This window comes from Rhinoderma darwinii, chromosome 2 (assembly GCF_050947455.1).
Source record: "Rhinoderma darwinii isolate aRhiDar2 chromosome 2, aRhiDar2.hap1, whole genome shotgun sequence".
Classification (NCBI taxonomy): Eukaryota; Metazoa; Chordata; class Amphibia; order Anura; family Rhinodermatidae; genus Rhinoderma; species Rhinoderma darwinii.
This window is the reverse complement of record NC_134688.1, coordinates 194,997,551-195,021,052: the sequence shown is the minus strand read 5'-3', so window position 1 is coordinate 195,021,052 and position 23,502 is coordinate 194,997,551. Positions and strand designations below refer to the sequence as shown.

The following is a 23,502-nucleotide window of genomic DNA, read 5'->3' as shown; positions in this document are numbered from 1 at the left end:
GTTACAATCGACAACGAGCGTTCTATGAATGCTTGTCTGCCCGATAATCGCCCAGTGTAAAACCCCCTTAACTGCTGCGAGGTAGCATTGGTGAATAATATACAACTATACCAGCTTGTTGTTTGACACAACCAATATAGAGGACAACCAAGGCCACACACCCCATTGTAAACAGATGTCACATATTGATAACAATATAATCTACCACGGGGCAGGCCTATACAGCCCAAGGCTGCCCATGTAGTAAGTGATGGAAACTTACAGTTTAAATACACAACCTACAAAAGAGAGAGAGTCTATTACCACCAATGTTAAATATAAAATGTATAAATTTTATTGGATTACCGATCTAAAAACACATTTATAAAACAGAGATGATAGCGACAAATGTGATAGAATGGATGCCAGACCGTAAAGAGAGGCTAAACAAGCATGCATATACACTGAATCGTAGCAGCCTCTAGCACTTAACAACAATGCCATTTAACATGAAAAAAATCCGAATATAAAGTATAGTTTACAGTTGTAACAATGGGGAATATGCCCATATGAGTAACAAAATGTCAAATGACTATTGAACAGCAACATTTGATGAGATAAATGCATAGATTGTAAGCTCTTGCGAGCAGGGTCCTCACCCCCCAGATTTGAATTGTAAATTAACTTTGTCACTATGTAATGTCTGATATTGTTTGTTTCATGTCCCCTCTAAATTGTAAAGTGCTGCGTAATATGTTGGCGCTATATAAATAAAGATTATTATTATTATTATTATTAAGTGTATAGTTAACATATAAAGTGCGAACAGATACATATATCTTACCCATTAGTACGTGGGGACTGAAAAACTGCCTGGCGTCACACACCGACGCGTGTTTTGGCTTTGGAGCCTTCGTCTCTGGGTGGTGTCAAGGAGTCCAAAAGAGGCTGACGTGGCAATCGAACAATGACCAGTGAGACTTCACATCAGGCGCATATTAATGAGTCAAACGGGCTCAATGCACTGCGCACCCGTCAGCCCCGCCATGCCGACATTTGGGTGCCAGCGATGACGTCAGACGCGAAGCAATTACGCGTCCGGTGCATCAGCTGGCCACTGATGGTGGAGGGCAAGGGGGACGAGCGTGCATGCGAAAATCCACTCCACCCGGAGCAGACAGCTGTGTCGTCGCTCATCGGAAGGAGGGGTGAAGAGCCCGGAATGACAGGTGGTTCACACTGCGCATGCCTAAAGTAATGGAATAATATATATGCATGTGTGTATTCACACGCCTATACGTCTATAAAATTGGCTGTACCAAAACAAATGCTGACAAATATCCTTTTGGGAAATAGCACAGCACGAATACAAGGTTCATCCAGATTATATACATCCATATATATACATATATAAGTGACACAGTGGTATAAACAAATTTATATTACAGTCACTAGAAAGAACATACACAGACGTCTGTCCCTATCTGACCCTAACCATATGATCCAATTCACATATGTGAAATATATAATATGAATGAATACAAGCAAAAAAACGGTGAATGAAAGGAAGTGAAATCCTAAAGCAGCAGACAAAAAGTAGTGATGGCGAGTAAAGATGGTAAACCAAGTGATGACCATGTACATATGCTAACTACTAGAGAAAAATATATACTAATAGCAATAAAATCCTGTGCCAAACACAAGATTGTATTAATGTATAAAAACTGAAAAACAAAAACTAATGAAGCATGAAAAAATGTGTAAGTGACATTAATAAAATGATTACAGCTATTATTAACAAATATAATAACAAAATAATATATTAGTGATATACCATACAATATATATGTGAGTGTGATATATAATGTGTACATGTTACTATATTAAGGATAGGTGACAGACAAATAGAACATAAACTATTAAGTGTGGGTAAATTGGACACTTAAGTTATACATCAGTAAAGTGTGGAAAATATCACCATCTACATCAGGGGTCTCAAACTCGGCCGGGTAAGTGGGCCGCATATAGAAAAAATGGGAAGTTGACGGGCCGCATTACTTTCAGATTTGATGCAATACAAAATTATTGTTAATCAATTAGTTATTTGAACTACTATAACACTATATTACTATAATAATAGCGCTAGGTTTAAAATTTGAGATATTTCTCCACGTGCTTATTTCAACAATCCAGCTTTCCAGTTTAAGTGTCGCTAAATGCAGTCCGGCGATTCAGTTAGCACACATGTCAAGATTGGGCAGCCCCTTTTTAGATAGTGCCGCAGTGCCCTCTGGGGATGCTGCCGCAGTGCCCTCTGGGGATGCTGCCGCAGTGCCCTCTGTGGATGCTGCCGCAGTGCCCTCTGTGGATGCTGCCGCAGTGCCCTCTGTGGATGCTGCCGCAGTGCCCTCTGTGGATAATGCAACACACCCCTAGATAAGGCCACAGCGCCCTCTGTAGATAAGGCAACAGCGCCCTCTGTAGATAAGGCCACAGCGCCCTCTGTAGATAAGGCCACAGCGCCCTCTGTAGATAAGGCCACAGCGCCCTCTATAGATAAGGCCACAGCGCCCTCTGTAGATAAGGCCACAGCGCCCTCTGTAGATAAGGCCACAGCGCCCTCTGTAGATAAGGCCACAGCGCCCTCTGTAGATAAGGCCACAGCGCCCTCTGTAGATAAGGCCACAGCGCCCTCTGTAGATAAGGCCACAGCGCCCTCTGTAGATAAGGCCACACACCCCTAGATAATGCCAGTGTCCTTTTCAGATACTGTCACACACCCACTTGTAGATAACGCCACAGTGTCCTCTGTAGAGGCTGCCACAGTGCCCTCTGTAGAGGCTGCCACAGTGCCCTCTGTAGAGGCTGCCACAGTGCCCTCTGTAGAGGCTGCCACAGTGCCCTCTGTAGAGGCTGCCACAGTGCCCTCTGTAGAGGCTGCCCCAGTGCCCTCTGTGGAGGCTGCCCCAGTGCCCTCTGTAGAGGCTGCCCCAGTGCCCTCTGTAGAGGCTGCTCCAGTGTCCTCTGTAGAGGCTGCCCCAGTGATGTCAGGGGCTTGCCCAGAGCTGGAGTCCCAGGCAGAGCGCTAGTAGGCTCTTCCTGGGACTCCAGCTGTGCTCCTGACATCACTGGGACTCATGCTCTGGGGAAGCCCCTGACATCATTGTTGATGTATGGACAGCGATGTCAGAGGCTTCCCTAGAGTCCCGGAGCAGAGCCGATAATAGCGCTCTGCCCGGGACTCCGCTCTGGGCAAGACCCTGACACACTGTCCATATATGGACAGTGATGTCAGGGAATTCCACAGAGTCCCGGAGCAGAGCCGACACCAGCGCTCTGCTCGGGACTCCGGCTCTGGGGAAGCCCCAGACATCGCTGTTCATATGTGGACAGCGATGTCAGGGAATTCCACAGAGTCCCGGAGCAGAGCCGACACCAGCGCTCTGCTCGGGACTCCGGCTCTGGGGAAGCCCCAGACATCGCTGTTCATATGTGGACAGCGATGTCAGGGAATTCCACAGAGTCCAGGAGCAGAGCCGACACCAGCGCTCTGGGGAAGCCCCAGACATCGCTGTTCATATGTGGACAGCGATGTCAGGGAATTCCACAGAGTCCCGGAGCAGAGCTGACACCAGCGCTCTGCTCGGGACTCCGGCTCTGGGGAAGCCCCAGACATCGCTGTTCATATGTGGACAGCGATGTCAGGGAATTCCACAGAGTCCCGGAGCAGAGCCAACACCAGCGCTCTGCTCGGGACTCCGGCTCTGGGGAAGCCCCAGACATCGCTGTTCATATGTGGACAGCGATGTCAGGGAATTCCACAGAGTCCAATAGCAGAGCCGACACCAGCGCTCTGCTCCGCTCTGGGGAAGCCCCAGACATCGCTGTTCATATGTGGACAGCGATGTCAGGGAATTCCACAGAGTCCCGGAGCAGAACTGACACCAGCGCTCTGCTCGGGACTCCAGCTCTGGGGAAGCCCCAGACATCACTGTTCATATGTGGACAGCGATGTCAGGGAATTCCACAGAGTCCCGGAGCAGAGCTGACACCAGCGCTCTGCTCGGGACTCCGGCTCTGGGGAAGCCCCAGACATCGCTGTTCATATGTGGACAGCGATGTCAGGGAATTCCACAGAGTCCAGTAGCAGAGCCGACACCAGTGCTCTGCTCCGCTCTGGGCAAGACCGTGACACACTGTCCATATATGGGCAGCGATGTCAGGGAATTCCACAGAGTCCTGGAGCAGAGCCGACACCAGCGCTCTGCTCGGGACTCCGGCTCTGGGGAAGCCCCAGACATCGCTGTCCACATATGAACAGCGATGTCAGGGAATTCCAGAGTCTCAGAGCAGAGCCGATACTAGCGGCTCTGTGTCCCGCGGGCCGCAGATGACAGCCCCAGGGGCCACATGCGGCCCGCGGGCCGCGTGCTTGAGACCCCTGATCTACATCATTGACCCACCACGTAAATCCAACTCAATATGATCAATTCCTTTTACTTGTTAGGGTATGTTCACACGCCCTATTTACGGACGGAACTCAGGCGTTTTACGCCTGGAATTACACCCGACAAAACGACTCCAAACCATCTGCAAACATCTTCTCATTGAAATCAATGGGTTTTACGGTGTTCTGTGCAGACTGACTTTTTTTTTACGCGCCGCTGTCAAAAGATGGCGCGTAAACTTATTAGTGGTCATGGGCGATTCAAATCTGGTAATCAATCCCTCTATAGATAAATCCCCAGCCCCGACCTTACCCACATCTCAAACTCCTTCATCTATGTTTAGTGACATGTTACGCACACATGATCTCCAAGACCTGTGGAGGGAACTCCATCCCACTACAAAAGATTTTACTTTTTACTCCAACCCTCACTCCTCTTTTAGTCGCATTGATCACATATTCACGTCTCAACGTTCATTACCATTATGCTCCGCTGCAAAGATACTTAGCACACCCTGGTCTGACCATAACCCTGTTGAGGTCTCCTTCTCTTCTCTGGTCCCACGGGGGCTCTCCTTTAATTGGGGCCTAAACGACTCCCTATTGACATCCAAAGACTCATTTGCACAGATTGAAGTAGCTGTCAAGGAATACTTCGTGGGCTCCACGTCATCGCCGATTATACTATGGGAAGCCCATAAAGCCACCCTGCGGGGGGCTCTCATTAGGATGGGGTCCATTAAAAAGAAAAACAGAGAAAAGAAGATAGCAGATTTATACCGAACGTTAGACGGAAAAGAAAATGCTTGGAAACAGACTCCTTCGCTTGCTAATAAAGCTTCGGTTGAGGCCACCAAATTAGAACTCGATCTTTTATTAACGGAACAGGCTGAACGTAAACTAAGATGGTCCAAACAGCGCTATTATTCGCAAAGTAATAAACCAGGTAAACTTTTAGCTCGCCAGCTGCGAGTTCCAGTGGTGCCAAAAGAACCTATTAGATTGCGGACAGGCTCCGGTACAATAACAGCAGACCCTAATAAGATTGTCTCCCAATTTAAAAATTTCCTTTCCAAATTGTACTCATCCCCCCCCACCTTTTGACCCCTTGAAGGCTGAAGGCCTGTTAGCCAATCTGATCTTTCCGGGCATCACCCCCGCCAATCTTGATGCCCTGGAGGCCGAGATATCTGAGACGGAAGTTCAGGCGGCTATCAAGGAGTTAAAACCTTCTAAATCTCCTGGTCTAGATGGTTTCTCCCCATTATATTACAAAAAACTTTCCCCGCTCCTAAGCCCGTATTTAACCCAACTCTTTAACACTATCAGAACTGGCACGACCCTTCGGGCACCAACCCTGACGGCCCATATTGCAATGATCTCCAAACCTCAAAAGGACGCTCTTCAAATTACTAATTATAGACCTATATCCCTCCTGAACACCGATATAAAAATTTTAGCAAAAATTCTGGCGACTAGAGTCAACCGCTTCCTTGACGGGATTATACATGGAGACCAGGCAGGCTTTGTCCCTGGCAGACAAACAAGCGATTGTACCAAGAGAGTTATATCCCTGGTTCATTTGGCACGTAAGAGAAATGTGGCTTCAATGCTCCTTTCGCTCGACATTCAAAAAGCCTTTGATACAATATCCTGGTCTTACATGGATTTTGCCTTGGGGAAGTGAGGTTTTGGTAGCCACTTTATGTCATGGGTGCACGCCCTCTATTCTAACCCTACTGCTAAAGTTTGTTATGCGGGTTACCAGTCTGCTTCCTTTTCTATTGAACGGGGCACCAGACAAGGATGCCCTCTATCCCCTATTCTATTTATGCTTGCACTTGAACCCCTAGCTATGATGATTCGCCAAAATCCGAACATCAGGGGTCTGGAGTTAGGGGGCGTGCAACACAAATTGTCCCTCTTCGCTGACGATATGCTACTTCTGCTCTCCCAACCCCTTGTCTCCCTTCCTAACTTAATGCAAACTCTATCAGAATTCGCTTCAATCTCTGGACTTGCTATAAACCCCACGAAATCCATCGCATTAAATATTAACCTATCACAACAAACTCTGCACTCATTACAAAGTCATTTCCCCTTTCAGTGGGCCAGACATTCACTGAATTACCTGGGTATTCATTTGACCCCCTCCTACGATCAGCTGTATTCTGCTAACTACCCCTCCCTTATCCGCTCTCTAACATCCTCGATGACATCCTGGCAATCCACCTATCTATCCTGGATGGGGCGCATCTCTGCAGTCAAAATGACCATCCTTCCAAAGCTCCTTTACCTGTTTCAAACCCTGCCAATCAAAGTCCCACCACACATTTTGCGCCTCATTCCGAACCGGATTTCTTCATTTATTTGGAAGGGAGCGCGCCCTAGAATATCCAGGTCTACCCTTTGCTCGCCAAAGGTTGATGGGGGTTTGGGGGTTCCGAATGTTTCCAAATATTACCAAGCAGCTATGATAGCATCCTTAACCAAACTGCATGTTTCTGCAAATATGCCTTTATGGGTGTACCTGGATATCCCGGCGATGTCGCCAACCCCGATCCAATCACTGCCCTGGTTGTCCCCCTCCCTTCGCTCTCCTCATCTACCCCCCCACTTACGCACATTTTAACGGTATGGGACTCTGTTAAATATTCTAGCAGATTGATCTCGCCGCACCTTCCCCTCCTTTCCCTGTGGCATAACCCCCTGTTCTCCCCAGGCGCAGACAATTACCATGCCTTTAAATGGTGGTGGTCAAGTGGTATACTCAGAGTTCGTCACCTTCTAACGCCCACTCACTCTCGGATTCTCTCGTTCTGTGAGCTTCAGACCTCTCAGCAGATTCCCAATGGCGAAGTGTTCCGATATCTACAACTTAAGAATTGGATTACTTCTCTTCTCCATAAAAAGACTGCTTCTGACTCTTACTCTCAGTTCGAGCGAATCTGCGAAACTAGCCCTAACACTAAAGGGATCATATCAGTCTTATATAAGTGGCTCCTTAACAACCCCACACCTGTTCCTCATACATATGTGGATCGATGGCACCGGGACCTGGGGGTGACGCTTGAACCAGCAGAATGGCACAATATCTGGAGCACAGTGTCGCACTGCTCGATTAACACGAATATTTTAGAATCAGCTTATAAAGTCATGATGCGGTGGTATCTGGTTCCTAGCCGACTTGCACGCGCTTTTCCCACCTACCCCGACTCATGCTTTCGTGGTTGCCACACTCCTGGTGACATGCTCCACATCTGGTGGTCCTGCCCAAGGCTTATACGATTCTGGAGTAGGGTGTTTGGCCTCGCCCAAAGTTTATTTGGCATAATTATACGAAAAGACCCTAAGATAGGTCTTCTCCATCACAAACCCCCAGAGCTCACAAACGCACAATTTCGGTTATTCTCTTATATCCTATTGGCTGCAAAAATAACTATCGCCCACTCCTGGAAAAAACGTACAGTAACTTTTGCAGGGGTCAAAACTAGAATGGACCAGATATTTGTGAACGAAAAACTTACAAGCATCTTACTAGATAGAGTTGCCGGTTTTGAGTCGCTCTGGCTACCCTGGATTAGCTACGCATACCCTCACCTGCCTGCCACTATAATTACTGCTTATTAAAGTCCAACGACTTCTTTCATTCCAGATTTCTGAACGACACCCCCCTTACCTTTCCCAGCTTTCCGCTATATTCTTCCCAATCTTTCTACTCCCCCCTTCTCTGTCTCTTGTTTTTATGATGTTTCTTTTTCTTATATTGATCCTGCATTTTATTGTCACTCCAACTATGAATGTTCGACACTTTGTCTTTATAACTGCAATATAATTTGCTGAGTGTAAAGATTTATTTTTTATATTTTATATTTTTTCTTTGTGTTTTCGAAATATGCCCTTTACCCTGTTGTAAAACCTTTTAATAAAATTTGTTGAAAATAAAAAAATAAAAAATAAAAAGATGGCGCGTAAAAAGATGGCCGCCTCAATGAAGTGCATGTTACTTTTTGGGACGTAATTTGAGCCGTTTTTCATTGACTCCAATGAAAACCAGCTCCAATTACGTCCATAAAAGACGCCGCGAAAAACGCGTGCACTTGTCAAAACGTCTGAAATTCAGGAGCTGTTTTCGCCTGAAAACAGCTCCGTAATTTCAGACGTAATTGGCGTTGCCGTGTGAACATACCTTAACACTTTAGAGTCACAATCATGGTATAGGAAAAAATGCCTTGGCAGAGTTTTAAGATGTTCTACCATAGTTGGCTGGGTACCCCTGGCTGACTTGAATCCATACACATGCTCCCTTGCTCGTATCTTAAGAGACCTAGGATATTTTAGGACATGGGCAATGGGCATAATAAATGACCCCACTTGTATTGCAGTTTATGGGCCAAGTGATCTTATAATTCATCAGTCGATCGGAGTCACAAAATTCATCACACGTATCTATATTGGGGCAAGCAATGCACCGACCACAAGGGCGGCAGCTTCACCTCGGCTTCTTTGCCCCAAAAATCGGTTTAAAGCCCCGAGCAGTTATAATAGCTGTGGACCAGTGTGTCCCTTAAGTTTCTCACCCTTCTCGAGGCAACAGCGGACTTTTCAGAAGGATTTCAGATAGGATTAGATCAGCCTGTAAAATGGGCCAGTATCTAGATAGACATTTAGTCATTTCACTACATCTGTCATTATAGGTAGTCACACACCTAGCTTGTGCTGTAGACTTCTTAGGTACAGGTAGTAATTGTGTTTGTGGGGTCTTCGGGCCCTATTATAAGCTTTTTTTTAATACATTTTCTATCGCGTAATTGTTGCTTCAAAAGTACTGCTTGTCTCCCAAAGTCATCCTCGGATGAACATAGGTGCTTCATCCTTAAAAACTGGCCTGTTGGAATAGTTCGGATCATGTGCCTAGGGTGTGCAGAAGAGGAATGTAGGTATAAATTCACTGCAGTTTCCTTTCTATGAACATCAGTTTGTATGTAACCATCGTCATCACATTTAATGAGTACATCTAAAAAATGGAGAAGAAAGAGAAAGGAGGAAACCTCCAGCTCACCAATCCTGCGTCTCAAGCACGAACCTCGCTCGGATCCCCGCGACGGCCCACGGTGAGTAATGTAGAAGTAGAAGGAGAAATGATCCAGCGCTGTTTAAGGATAAAAGGGATACTCTGTTCCCACTTTTATTGATACAAATATTGCTTTAAAATTGAAAGGAGACGCAGTGCCAAGGTGGTTATAATACGGGCATCTAAAAAACCAATAGCTCCATCATCAGTTTTCCATGTTAGTCGAATATTGTAGTTGTTATTATTCAACTCTGCCACCCATAGAAGGTAAAAAAAAGTCATGTGGGAGTGCAAATTCCAGTAATACAAGAATGGACTGTGACAATGCCAGTTCCATATCCGTCATTCGCAAAAAAATAGGCTACTGCCCGTAATCCATCCTGGTGTCTAATGTTAGTGTACAGGGATTCTATATCACAGGTGGCAAGTAACATATTAGATTCTAGCTGAACCTCCTCCAACTGCCGGAGTAGGTCAGGAGAGTCTCTAAGGTAATAGTGGAGCGTCTCAACCAAGTGTTTTAAAATTGCATCGATATACTTACACACATTATCACATAAATTCCCCCTTACCCGAAATGATCGGGCGACCAGATGGTTGTGTCGAATTCTTGTGTATCATTGGTAGTAGGTACAAACATGCCACTATCAGTTCCTGTACAACATGGCACTCCATCAGAGTTGCTGAAATGATGCCTTCATCCAATTCTGTTTTCAAAATGCTATTCAATAGGATGCTAAAGGACGAAAGAGGTTTGAAAGTAATCTTTTTGTAGCAGATGGTATTCCTCAATTGGCGATAGACCTTCCTTTCATACATTTCTTTTGACCAAGCAACTGCATTTCCACCTTTATCAGCTGGTTTAAATACAGTGTCTTCCAAAGACCTTAATTTCTTGAGGCTAATGCGTTCGGCTGGTGTAAGATTGTCGCCGCCAATTGATGTTGATAAACTCATGAGACACTAACTTTACAAACAAATCAATTGGTAGGCACAATGCAAATAGATGTTCTCTTCTACATGGTCGGAAATCAGCTGGAAAACAGAGAGGTAGAACGGGGTTTAGGGGGCCCCGTTCTAGAGATAGGTGCGGGTCCCTGATGGGAAAACCCCTTTAAGTAAGTCGGAACAACTAACTGCTGCTAGCAGTTCTTTTCAAAACTTACCATTGCAAAGAGTCGACTGCACTCCAGACTGACCGACGCAGTAGCAACATTAGCAATACCAGCTAACAGCACATGCCTCACCAAAGAGAAGCAGTTCCAGCCATCCCATTAGGGGTGAGTTAATTAGATGTTTTACCAAATGTAGCAGGCAAATTTTTAAGTTGATAATTTTGTATGACCCGCGAATGATGTTATAAATATCCAAATGGCCCTTGGCAGAAAAATGGTTCCCCACGCCATGATCTAGACTGGATCTTACACCCCTATGTCACAGCCCTCCCATCTTATCTGAGGGATACGATGAATGTCCTTAGAAGACCAGAGGGCATCTAATGTAAAGGGGAGTGTTGGCTGGCTAGCTTGGATATGGAGGCACTCTACAGCTCATTTTCCGCATGAGTTGGGCTGTAGAGCGATGGAGCACTTCCTATCAACTAAAGGTGTGCATTTCCAGGGACATAACATCTTTGTAGGGGAATTGCTCAGGTACATCTTAGAGCATAACTATTTCAAATGTAAATGCAGATTCTTCCACAAGCTCAGGGGCGTTGCAATGGGCAGCCCCTGTGCGCCTACCTACGCAAATCTCTTCCTGGGCTGGTGGGAGCAAAAGGTCGTGTTATGCGAGGAGATGGAGTCATGGACATCGTCTGCATCAGTCTGATTTAGATTAATAGATTATGTTTTCATCATATGGCTGGACAGTAAGAAGAAGCTTGAGGACTTTGTGGGGGTACTTAATAACAACACACTGGGATTGTTCTTCAACTCAGAAATCCAAGCGAGAGGTATTGCCTTCTTGGATTTATCTATTAACTTGTCTGGGGGGGGAGGGGGCAATCTCAGAACTAACATCTACAGACAGCCCAGAGCGACGGGTAGCTTGCTTAAATGGGAGAGCTGGCACCCTCCGTCATTTTGTAGGGGCATCCCAAATGGACAGGATTTGAGGGCTCGCCACAAATGCTCCACAATTACGGACTGTAAAACTGCTGCATGTGATCTTAAACAGAGGTTTTGTAGGAGAGGTTACCCTCCGGGGTTCCGTCTAAGGTTTCCGTCGGGTGAACCCCGCAACGGAAAGTGAAAGTGACAGCACAGCTTCCGTTTCAGTCACCATTGATCTCAATGGTGACGGAAACATCACTAATGGTTTCCGTTCATCACCATTACTGCTGGTTTTCGGTTTTCCGACGGAACATCACTAATGGTTTCCGTTCGTCACCATTCCGGCTGGTTTTCGGTTTTCCGACGGAATCAATAGCGTAGTATGGTGACGAACGGAAAACATTAGTGATGTTTCCATCACCATTGAGATCAATGGTGACTGAAACGGAAGCTGTGCTGTCACTTTCACTTTCCGTTGCGGGGTTCACCCGACGGAAACCTCAGACGGAACCCCGGAACGGAAGCGAACGGTGATGTGAACAGGCCCTAAAACAAAAGTTTTGTATTTTTTTAAGCTGGTTCCCCAAAAAAAATGATTCCAAATTCTACTGGACCAACTGCCTATTTAGAGACTGGCAGCAGCTCCAGGAGCGACATCATAAGGGTAGGAACACACTAGGCGGATATTGTGAGTAAAACTACAAAGCTTATCCGCCCCGGTAGCCGCAGGGAATTCTGCCAGCAAAACCGCACCAAATAGTGGCGCAGGTTTCGTGAGGCATGTCCGCTGCGGGAATCCTGCAGTGAAAAAAAAGTTTAGACTTGCCCCGGCCGTAGTTTAGGTGACGCATCTCTCTCTTCTTAACTTAGCCCCTCCTCCTGGGATGACGCTGTAGACTATGTGACCGCTGCAGCAGTCACATGGGATGAAACGCCATGACGGGAGGCCAGCCTATGCTAAGAATAGAGGATCGCGTCGCCTAAACTACGGCCGGGGTAAGTCTAAACTTTTTTATAAATTTAAAAAAGTACCTTTTTTTTTCCTCATTTGTGATTTTTGCGGCAGAACCGCAGCATTTCCGCAACAGAGGAGCAGCGATTCCACAGAATAAATTGACATGCTGCGGCTTAAAAAGCCAAAAGCCACACTGCAGGTCCATTTTTTTTTGCAGCGTGTAAATGAGATTTGTTCAAACCTCATCCACTCTGCTGCGACTGTAATACGCTGCGGATTTTCCGCAATAAAATGTGTTGCATAAAATCCGCAGTGTTCATGCCTAGTGTGTTCCTACCCTAAGGCCGGATTTACACGAGCGTGTGCTTTTTGCGCGCACAAAAAAACGTGGCGTTTTGTGCATGCAAAAGGTCCATAACAGCTCCGTGTGTCAGCAGCGTATGATGCGTGGCTGCGTGATTTTCGCGCAGCCGCCATCATTATGACACTCTATTTGTATGTTTGTAGCACGTGGTGCTTTTCTGTTTTCATTCATAGTTTATACAGCTGCGGAAGTGCTGGGCGTGATTTTCGCGCACCCATTGACTTCAATGGGTGCGTGATGCGCGAACAATGCACAAATATAGGACATGTCGTGAGTTTTACGCAGTGGACACACGCTGCGTGAAAATCATTGACAGTCTGCACTGCCCCATAGAGTAACATAGGTCCATGCGAGGCGCGTGAAAATCATGCGCATTGCATGGACGTATTACACGTTCATCTGAATAAGCCCTAACAATAAGGCCCAGTTCACAGAGTTTTTGGGCCTTGATATTGACTCGGACACTGCGTCAGAATCAGCACCAAACAACTTCCAAAACTGCCTCCCATTGATTTAATCTGAAATCAATGGGAGCCAGTCGCGGAAAAAAGAAAAAGCAGCACGTCCTTTCTTGCCGCTGTTCCGCCTCTGACCTCCCATTGAAATCAATGGGAGGCAGAAAATGCATTTTTTGCTGCGTTTTTTGTCTGCTGTCCTCAATCGCCGCGGGCAAAAAACGCGGCAAGATAGTGTGGTCAGGTCAAAATCTGCCTCAAAATTCGGTGCACGGTTCCAGGCGGTCGCGGGTGCGCGCTCGCGGATGCTCGCACAGGAGTTTGCGGGTGCGCGCGATCGGTACCCCTAATACCCCCTGATGGCGGCCCTGGGTAGCATGATATAGTGCTGGACGGAGTACCGTTAACAGGCGGTGCCACGGTAGGGGGGCCCAGAAAATTTAGCTGTATGGAGCCCTGAAATTCCTGATGGCGGCCCTGACCCTAGGGAGTGAGCTGAGGTAAACCCACAATTGAGGACCATTGCAACCTATGATTCAGCTCACTCCCAGGTGTGAGATATCATCCGCACGTACTGGGGGATACTCAAGGCTGGCCCGGACGTAGGGGAGTACTTGGGAGATGAACCTGGTATTACATACTGGAGGGGAACAAATGTGTGCGACAGATTAGTGCACAGTCACCTGATGCAGGAGGAACCCCGGGGTAAGTGGATGTCACAAAAAGTCACGGGTACGTACAGGTGTGGGCAGGGGCGTAACTAGGAAAGACTGGGCCTCATAGCAAACTTTTGACTGGGGCCCCCCCTCCCCTGGGTGTCACACAACCCCCCCCTTGTAGATAGTGCCTTTTTTACAGCCCCCCCTGTAGATAACGCCATACAGCCCCCCTCTGTAGATAGCGCCATACATCCCCCTGTAGAGAACGCCATACAGCCCCCTGTAGATAACGCCATACAGCCCCCCTGTAGAGAATGCCATACATCCCCCTGCAGAGAACGCCATACAGCCCCCCTGTAGGGAACGCCATACAGCCCCCCCTGTAGAGACCGCCATACAGCCCCCCCCTGTAGGGAATGCCATACAGCTCCCCCCTGTAGGGAACGCCATACAGCCCCCCTGTAGAGAACGCCATACAGCCCCCCCTGTAGGGAGCGCCATACAGCCACCCCCCCTGTAGGGAACGCCATACAGCGTACCCCCCCCCTGTAGGGAACGCCATACAGCGTCCCCCCTCCCAAAAAAATGCGACCTACAGTGTGTCCTACAAAATACATGTATCCCCTCTCCACAGGATCTCCACAGGATAGGGGATACATGTGTGATCGCTGGCAGCGATAGGGAGAACGGGGGACTGAAAGTCCCCTGAACTTCTCCATGACAAACCTCTGACTTCCGGCGTCTGCGCAGCTCAATAAAAATGAAAGGAGCGCTGGTCACGCATGCGCACAAGCACGGCCGGCGCTCCATTCATTTCTACGGAGCTGCCGACACAGACCCCGGAAGTCCGAGGTTTGTGATGGAGAACTTCAGGGGACTTTCAGTCCCCCGTTCTCCCTATCAATGCCAGCGATCACACATGTATCCCCTATCCTGTGGAGATCCTGTGGAGAGGGGATACATGTCCTGTGGAGAGGGGATACATGTCCTGTGGAGAGGGGATACATGTCCTGTGGAGAGGGGGGGGATACATGTCTTTTGCTCTATTTTGCGCCTTCAGGACCAGACACTGTTTAGCCCTTTTTAGCACGCGTTAGTTAAATGGCTATAACTTTTATATTTGTTGGGCTAACGACGTGATTTTTGCGACGGTTTTTCCGTAGACAATGCAGGTTTCATTTTTTATCGTTTTTATACACACCTTTTTTGCTATTTTAGAATTTTTATTCATAAAGTTTGAAAATAATAGTAAAAAAATAAGCTTTTTTACGTTTCAGCTATTTTTTTTTGGTAATAACATAGTTTTACCCTAAAATAGACCTTTTATTTGTGATCGTCATTGTCTACCGTAAATTTTTATATATTACATGTCTATATTAGGGTAATTGGGTCAGCGCTAGCGTTACAACAATGATTGGCGGGGGGAACGTTTTTTTTTGGGGTGGGTATTTTATGTGTATTTATTATTTACATTTTTTTTGCACTTTACTTTATTAGTTTTTTATTACTATGGTCTGTCCCCCAAAGGTCAAAGAAGACCTTAGGGGAACTTTATATATATTTTGTATATATGTTGTCTTGTAAGACCCAGCAACAGTCTGCCACTAACGGCACCCGGCGATCATGTGACCAGTCACATGACCACTGGGAGGAATAGAGACAGCGCCGCTGATGCTGTCTCTATTCCTGTACACAGCGCGCATTCAGCGCTGTGTACAAGTGATCAGAGAAGACAAAACGAAAGCGAAAGCTGCTTCTATCTTCTCCTCAGGGTCCCCGGCAGTCACTGACAGCCGGAGACCCGACATTCAGCTGCCCGATCGCGCGGGCAGCAAATTAAAACCTGAGCCGTAGAAAGTCTATGGCTCGGGTTTTAAGGACCCTGACCGCTGGCCGTAAAAATACAGCCAGCGGTCGGGAACCAGTTAATGGCAGAGCGGGCAGATACCTCCCTGCTCTGCCGTAGTGTTCAGTGGCGTCCCGCTGTAGCAGCCATAGCGGCAGCTAGCGGAGCCTCCGGCCATGGTGGGGGCTCGTGCCGGCGGGCGACACGGGCCCCCTCATGCCGCGGACCCCGTAGCAGCCGCTACTGCTGCTACGGCGGAAGGTACTCCACTGGGTGTGGGTCCTGTATGGCCTGTAGCTCGATTTTGACAGGGAAGCAATTTATCAGTAAGTCTACTGGCCAGTTATACCTGTGTAGGTCTTTCATCAACTGCAGTAGCAAAGGTATCGTATACCTCATTACATGCGGGCTCCATTCGGGAGCTCCGCAGGCGCATAAGAGACCACATTTCTGACATATAAAGGAAGGAGGAAAAGCCCACAACTCGCCATATATGGGAATGTCATAATTGAGACTCCTCAAAGATCAGGTTCCAAGGAATAGAACTGGTTAACCCCTTAAAGAGGCTCTGTCACCAGATTTTGCAGCCCCTATCTGCTATTGCAGCAGATCGGCGCTGCAATGTAGATTACAGTAACGTTTTTATTTTTAAAAAACGAGCATTTTTGGCCAAGTTATGACCATTTTCGTATTTATGCAAATGAGGCTTGCAAAAGTACAACTGGGCGTGTTGAAAAGTAAAAGTACAACTGGGCGTGTATTATGTGCGTACATCGGGGTGTGTTTACTACTTTTACTAGCTGGGCGTTCTGATGAGACGTATCATCCACGTCTCTTCACAACGCCCAGCTTCTGGCAGTGCAGATCTGTGACGTCACTCACAGGTCCTGCATCGTGTCGGCACCAGAGGCTACACTTGATTCTGCAGCAGCATCAGCATTTGCAGGTAAGTAGCTACATCGACTTACCTGCAAACGCCGATGCTGCTGCAGAATCATCTGTAGCCTCTGGTGCCGACACGATGCAGGACCTGTGAGTGACGTCACAGTGCTGCACTGCCAGAAGCTGGGCGTTGTGAAGAGAAGTGGATGACACTTCTATACACAACGCCCAGCTAGTAAAAGTAGTAAACACGCCCCGATGTACGCACATAATACACGCCCAGTTGTACTTTTACTTTTCAACACGCCCAGTTGTACTTTTGCAAGCCTCATTTGCATAAATACGAAAATGGTCATAACTTGGCCAAAAATGCTCGTTTTTTAAAAATAAAAACGTTACTGTAATCTACATTGCAGCGCCTATCTGCTGCAATAGCAGATAGGGGTTGCAAAATCTGGTGACAGAGCCTCTTTAATGACCAGCCTCTTTTAGACCTTAATTGACCAAGCCATTTTTTACGTTTTTCCATTGTCGCATTCCAAGAGCTATAGCCTTTTCATTTTTGCGTTGCCATAGCTCTATAAGGTCTAGTTTTTTGCGGGACAAGTTGTAATTTTTAATAGCACCATTTTTGGGGTACATAGAATTTATTGATTAACTTTTATTGACTTTTCTTGGGGGGGAATAGAAAAAAAGAAGCAATTTTGCCACACTTTTTTGCGTCCTAAATTTTCATCCTAAATAACACAATAACTTTATTCAGTGGGTTTTGTCGATTGCAACGACACCAAATTTGTATAGTTTTTGTATGTTTTTCTACTTTTACACAGTGAAAACACATTTTTTTCAAAATTATTTGTTTTTGTGTCTCCATATTTAAAGAGCCGTAACGTTTTTATTTTTTCGCCGATTCAATTGTAGGAGGGCATTTTTTTGCGGGACGACTTGTAGTTTTTATCGGTATCATTTTGGAGTAGATGCGATATTTTAATCACTTTTTATCACATATTTTTTAAGGCTGGATTCAAAGAAAACAGCAATTTTTGGATGGTTTTTTATTTTATTTTTTACGACGTTCACGGTGCGGGTTAAATGATGTAATAAGTTTATAGTCGGGGTCGCTACGGACGCGGCGATACCAAATATGTGTAACTTTTTTACTTTATTTTGTTTGTTAATAATAAAGTCGTTTGTAAGGGGGAAAAGTGGGTTTTTAATTTTTTTTTTCACTTTTTTTTTTTTTCACTTTTTATGAAACTTTTTATGAAACTTTTTTACTAGTCCCACTAGGGGACTTCACTATGCGATTATCCGATCGCATTTATAATACACTGCAATACTTCTGTATTGCAGTGTATTATGCCTGTCCGTGTAAAACGGACAGGCATCTGCTAGGTCATGCCAGAGGCATGATCTAGCAGGCATTCACTACAGGCAGACCTGGGGGCCTTTATTAGGCCCCCGGCTGCCATCGGAGACACAGACACTCGGTGATCGTATCGCCGGGTGTCAGTGGGATGAGAGGGTGCTCCCTCCCTCTCTCCAAAACCACTCAGATGCGGTGCACGCTATTGCGCACCGCATCTGAGGGGTTAAACGGGTGAGATTGATACTAATATCGATCTCACCCTGTCGAGCAGGGACGCCTCCAGCCCTCAGCTGCCTCTGGCAGCTGAGAGCAGGGAGACTTGACAACTCCCTGCTCTGTTTACTTATTCCGGTGCAGCGACGTAAAAAGTCTATTGCATCGGAATAAGGCCGGTTAGTGACCGACGTAGAAACACTATGGGCCGGTCACTAACTTGTTAAACCAAATGTAGGAGGAGGTGACTTTGATAGGAGGGTGCTCCAGCGCGAGGCGCAATGGATTTTTAGGTTAAATATGGTTAAACCATTGGACCTAAATGACCAGATATCTTCAGATATCTTATGCATGCTTCATCTAATTCCTTGTGTCACAATCCTAATGGGTTAATGTAATGTGGGGTGGTACCAAATTATTATTCATAACCAATTCAGAAAATGAGACCGTATATCCTGAGCCAGACGACTATGGGTAATGGAGGTGTGATTCATTTAAATTATATAACTCATGGATATTTTAATGTTACTGGCCCTTTAAAAAGTGAAATTATACTGCGGATTACATACTATCTTAAATTTGTGTCCTACAATATGTGACTATTTATTATGGCTTCTGCAATTACATCTACTGTGTTTAAATAGTCCGAGAGAGAACCTATAGAGAATAGTCAAAAAACTAATACAAATGTAACAAATAAATAGAAGTTCATTTTATTAACAGATAGATACAAACAAGATTAAAAATTATGAGTCATACAATGTTAAAAAATGGCGTCAACCGATAGTGTTTAAATAGTCCTAAGGGTATGTTAACACGCCCTATTTACGGACGTAATTCAGGCGTTTTACGCCTCGCAATACGCCCTAAAAAACGGCTCCAAAGCGTCGGCAAACATCTGGCCATTGAATTCAATGGGTCTTACGGTGTTCTGTCCAGACGGCGCGTAAAAAGACGGCCGCCTCGAAGAAGTGCGTGTCACTTCTTGGGACGTAATTGGAGCAGTTTTTCATTGACTCCATTGAAAAACAGCTCCAATTACGTCCGTAATGGACGCCGCGAAAAACGCGAGTACTTGCAATTACGTCTGAAATTCAGGAGCAGTTTTCGCCTGAAAACAGCTCTGTAATTTCAGACGTAATTTGCGTTGCCGTGTGAACATACCCTTATAATGACAGCCTTGTGGTAGATGAATAAGAACATCATTCTCCGCTTATATTAGGCGTTTTGTTATCATATACATTAGGCCGGATTCACACGAGCGTGTGAGTTTTGCGCGGGCAAAAGGTCTTCAAAAGCTCCGTGTGGCATCATCATATGGTGCGCGGCTGCGTGATATTCGCGCAGCCGCCATCATTATGACACTCTGTTTTTATGTTTGTAAACAGAAAAGCACGTGGTGCTTTTCTGTTTTCATTCATAGTTTTGTCTACTGTATCGCGCATCATGCGCGGCATATGGAAGTGCGTCCGTGTGCCGTGCACGGTTTTCACGCACTCATTAACTTCAATAGGTGTGTGATGCGTGAAAAACGGCCAAATATAGGACATGTCGTGAGTTTTACGCAGTGGACATACACTGCGTGAAAATCACTGAAGCCTGAACGGCCCCATTGACTAACATAGCACGGACGTATATCACGTTTGTCTGAATAAGCCCTAATAGAGCTAAAAATGCCCCACCTGTGAGAGACAGTGTACCAGCCCTGATTCAGTGAGGATGGACGGAATATATGCTGGTAAGGAGTTAAAAGAACAAGATCATTCCTGCAGCAACCTATTTCTTGGGCTGTTGTGAGGATAGGTAAGCTATTACTTCTGTTTGCGGCTGTTTTTTTTCCCAGCTGATCACTCCCTTGTTTTTATTTACCTATGTGCAGCGATCAGCGAATTGGAAGCAGCCGCTTGGGAGTTCCCTAGGTATCAGGATGCTACAGGGAAGTAGTGACACATGCTTGTCCTGCTGCCTGTTGATTGGGTGATCAGCCATCACCTGACGTCTGAATAGCAGATTGGTCATCCAATTAGGCAGCTCCATCTAGATGGGCGGGGCTCGAGCCTAAATACAGGCACTGGACAGTATGGACTTCATAACTGTCCTGCCAACACGCCATCACTCTGCCAAACAAAACTAAAATGGGCGAAATGCAGCACCGGGAGTTTTAATGATACCCCTGAGGATGTAGCTTGATAATACTGCTACTGAAACGTGTAGGACACAAACATACTAGTCGATAAGGTGTACATGGTATTAGGGAAAAATTAGGAGGTGGAATGTGAATAGGGACAGAACAGTAACCCTGAATAACTACCTCTCCTGTATCGAGTACTTCTGTCAAGAGACTGAAAAAGTCCAAATGGACTTGTATCTCACAGCTGTTAATGATAAGAGTCAATAAAGTTGTTTAGAATTGTCTTAGTCAGGCAGATTTATAGTCATATAGACATTGAATGGACCAGCGCTCGACCGCTGCTTCATTCAAGTTTCTCCTCACTGGGGGATGTAGTGAGCAGGAGTGGTCCTGGACCCCTATTCTTGCAATTGTTGGGGTCCCAGCGGTGGAGCCCCCTGCGATCAAATAATTATCACCTATCCTGTCGATTCTTTAAGCCACAGACTGTTCCTATGAAAGCCACAATGTCCCTCACCTCTACCGTCCGTGCTCCCTATGCCACAATGCCTCATGACAACAAGAATGCTTTTAATTCCCCTATAACAGCCACAGTGCCCCCATGACAGCTACAATTCCTGCATTACAGCCACAATGCTCCTATGCCAGCCTAATGGCCCCATGACAGCCACTATGCCTGCCACTATGCACTCATGACATTCACTCTGCACTCATATCAGCCACTTACATATCTTCTTATTGTAAAGGTTCTATAGCAGTTTTTAAGAGGATTACTATATATTCTTACACTCTGAAAACATATTTTATAAGAAAACACCACACAGATGTTTTAGTTGTTGAAGTTTGTAATTGATAATGAACTATGTAAAAACACAGATTCTTTATGGCCAATATTATAGGAAGCCAATTACCCTATCAGAATGTTTTTGGAATGTGGGAGGAAACCGGAGTACCCGGAGGAAACCCACGCAAACACGGGGAGAACATACAAACTCAATGCAGATGTTGTCCTTGGTCAGACTCAAATTCAGGACCCCAGTACTGCAAGACAACAGTGCTAACCACTGGGCCACCGTGATGCCCATAAACATATGTTCAGTTGTTTGTGCACATAGCTAACAGTAAGGATGGGAGGACTGTTAGCTGGTGCCGCCATAGGTTGTCTGATGAAATAATAGCGCTATTGTCAGCCTATGGTTAGAGTACACAGACATAATGGTGGAAATGTGCGCATTTATGGTCACACAGGCAGGGACCAGGACTCAGGTGACAGAGTAGTAGAAAGAAGACTGGTTCGCCACTGAAGTGATGGAGCGCTGATCTCAACACAACTGTTCACAGCAGCCAAGAGATAACCAGGTGTATGAAGTACGTTAGCAGGTACAAGCGACATATAAAGCGACATTCTCCTTTACAAATCTTCAGCAGATCCTCAGACTCTTTGTATTTCCAGCAATCTGAGAACAGAAACAGTGAAAGAAACCATAAATTTTAAAGCGTAAAATAATGGAGAAAAAAATAAAGGTAGAAAGGAAAAACAATGCATACTTCTGAAGTCTTTGCAGTTTAAGAAGCACGATGAATAGCAGTACTGCAACGAGTAGCAGAGGAACGCCAACAGCACAGCTGATGATTATGATGTTACGCAGTGTGTAGTCTACAGATACACAAAATAGACGAGGAGACAGCACTTCCAAAATATGTCAGCTTTTTAATCACCCGTGCGACGTTTCAGTCCAGCAGGACTTTTCTCAAGCATAGTGAACACAGCAGTACAGGAGTATTTAAGGACTCACAGAGTCAACAGTAATAAAAAATGTGATTAATACAAAAACAGTTTAAAAAGATCTGTGTATAATAAAGCAGTGTAATTTTAAATCACAATCAGACCACCTAGGTGCTTATGCATAGAACTATATAAGTTTTAAGGGACTGGTACATCAATAAGCAGTCCGAATAAACAAAAAATAATAATGAATAACAAACTCACCAAGTGTGTGTATAATCAAAAACGATTACAGGATATTGTATCAAGATGCCAGATGGAACTACTTCTAATGGATAACGGCGTCCTGGAAGTCCAGATATCCACGTGTATAGGTTGAATAACATTCTATACTTCCTGTATTCAAAATGTGCATACTCTCGCGAGACTATGCTAATTAGTTCCTGCACATGTGCAGTGCATCTAGTGACTGCACGGCGGCCATTTTGGAAAGTGGCAATGACGAACATTAGAGGAAAATAGGGAAAAATTGTCAGTATCATTTAAAAAGGGGGGGGGGGGAGAGAATACTCTATAGGACAACTAGGAGTTAGGGACAATGATATACTGATCAGTATTAAATTGTAAAAAACAGCACACACATGCTAATGTATAAACATTCTGACAGGGTGTGTGTGTAAACCAATATCATTGAGTATATGTCCCACATAATCTCACAAAAAGTGTCTACTCCCACCAAAATGACAATATATATTTATATCCCTTGGCCTCATACGTATGGAAAAAATTATTATATCTAGCCACACATGTTTCACAAATATGGTCGCCACAGGAAGAAAAGTATTCGCAGGATTCCGAAAACCAGAGAAAGCAGTCCATTCAACAAATCGAATCTGTAATAATAATAAAAAAATATGTATATGTATATATAGTAATAAGACATCATTAAGAATGTGTTCAATTCACATAAAAAGAGATGATGCATAAAAAAATCAAGCAAGGTACATAAGGGAAAAATACGTTACAATATATGACATACTTAAGTGACTACACCGACTTTAAAATCAATGTTCAAACCATGTGGGGCAAGGCAATTTAACTTGAAAATCCATTCAAGTTCTCTCCGTTTGAGTCTGGAGACCCTGTCCCCACCCCTACGGTGTAGGGGAATATGGTCAATGATCCAAAATTTAAGGTCGCTGACCACATGCCCCGCTGATACAAAATGTGCGGACACTGGGAGATCCAATTTTTTAGTTCTAATAGTCGATCTATGTTTATTAAGACGAGCCCGACATTCCTGGGTAGTCTCCCCCACATATAGCAACTTGCATGGACACTGTAAAAC

The 23,502-nt window shown here is 45.4% G+C and overlaps 1 long non-coding RNA gene across 1 annotated transcript; it reads right to left on the bottom strand.

The window, feature by feature from the left end:
* Nucleotides 1-21,270: 21,270 nt before the first annotated feature.
* Nucleotides 21,271-22,984, bottom strand: LOC142742673 (uncharacterized). The gene is made up of 3 exons (XR_012881421.1): nt 22,419-22,984; nt 21,977-22,085; nt 21,271-21,885 (listed from the first exon to the last, which is right to left on the bottom strand). It is a non-coding gene; the product is annotated as an uncharacterized LOC142742673 (long non-coding RNA).
* Nucleotides 22,985-23,502: the final 518 nt, after the last annotated feature.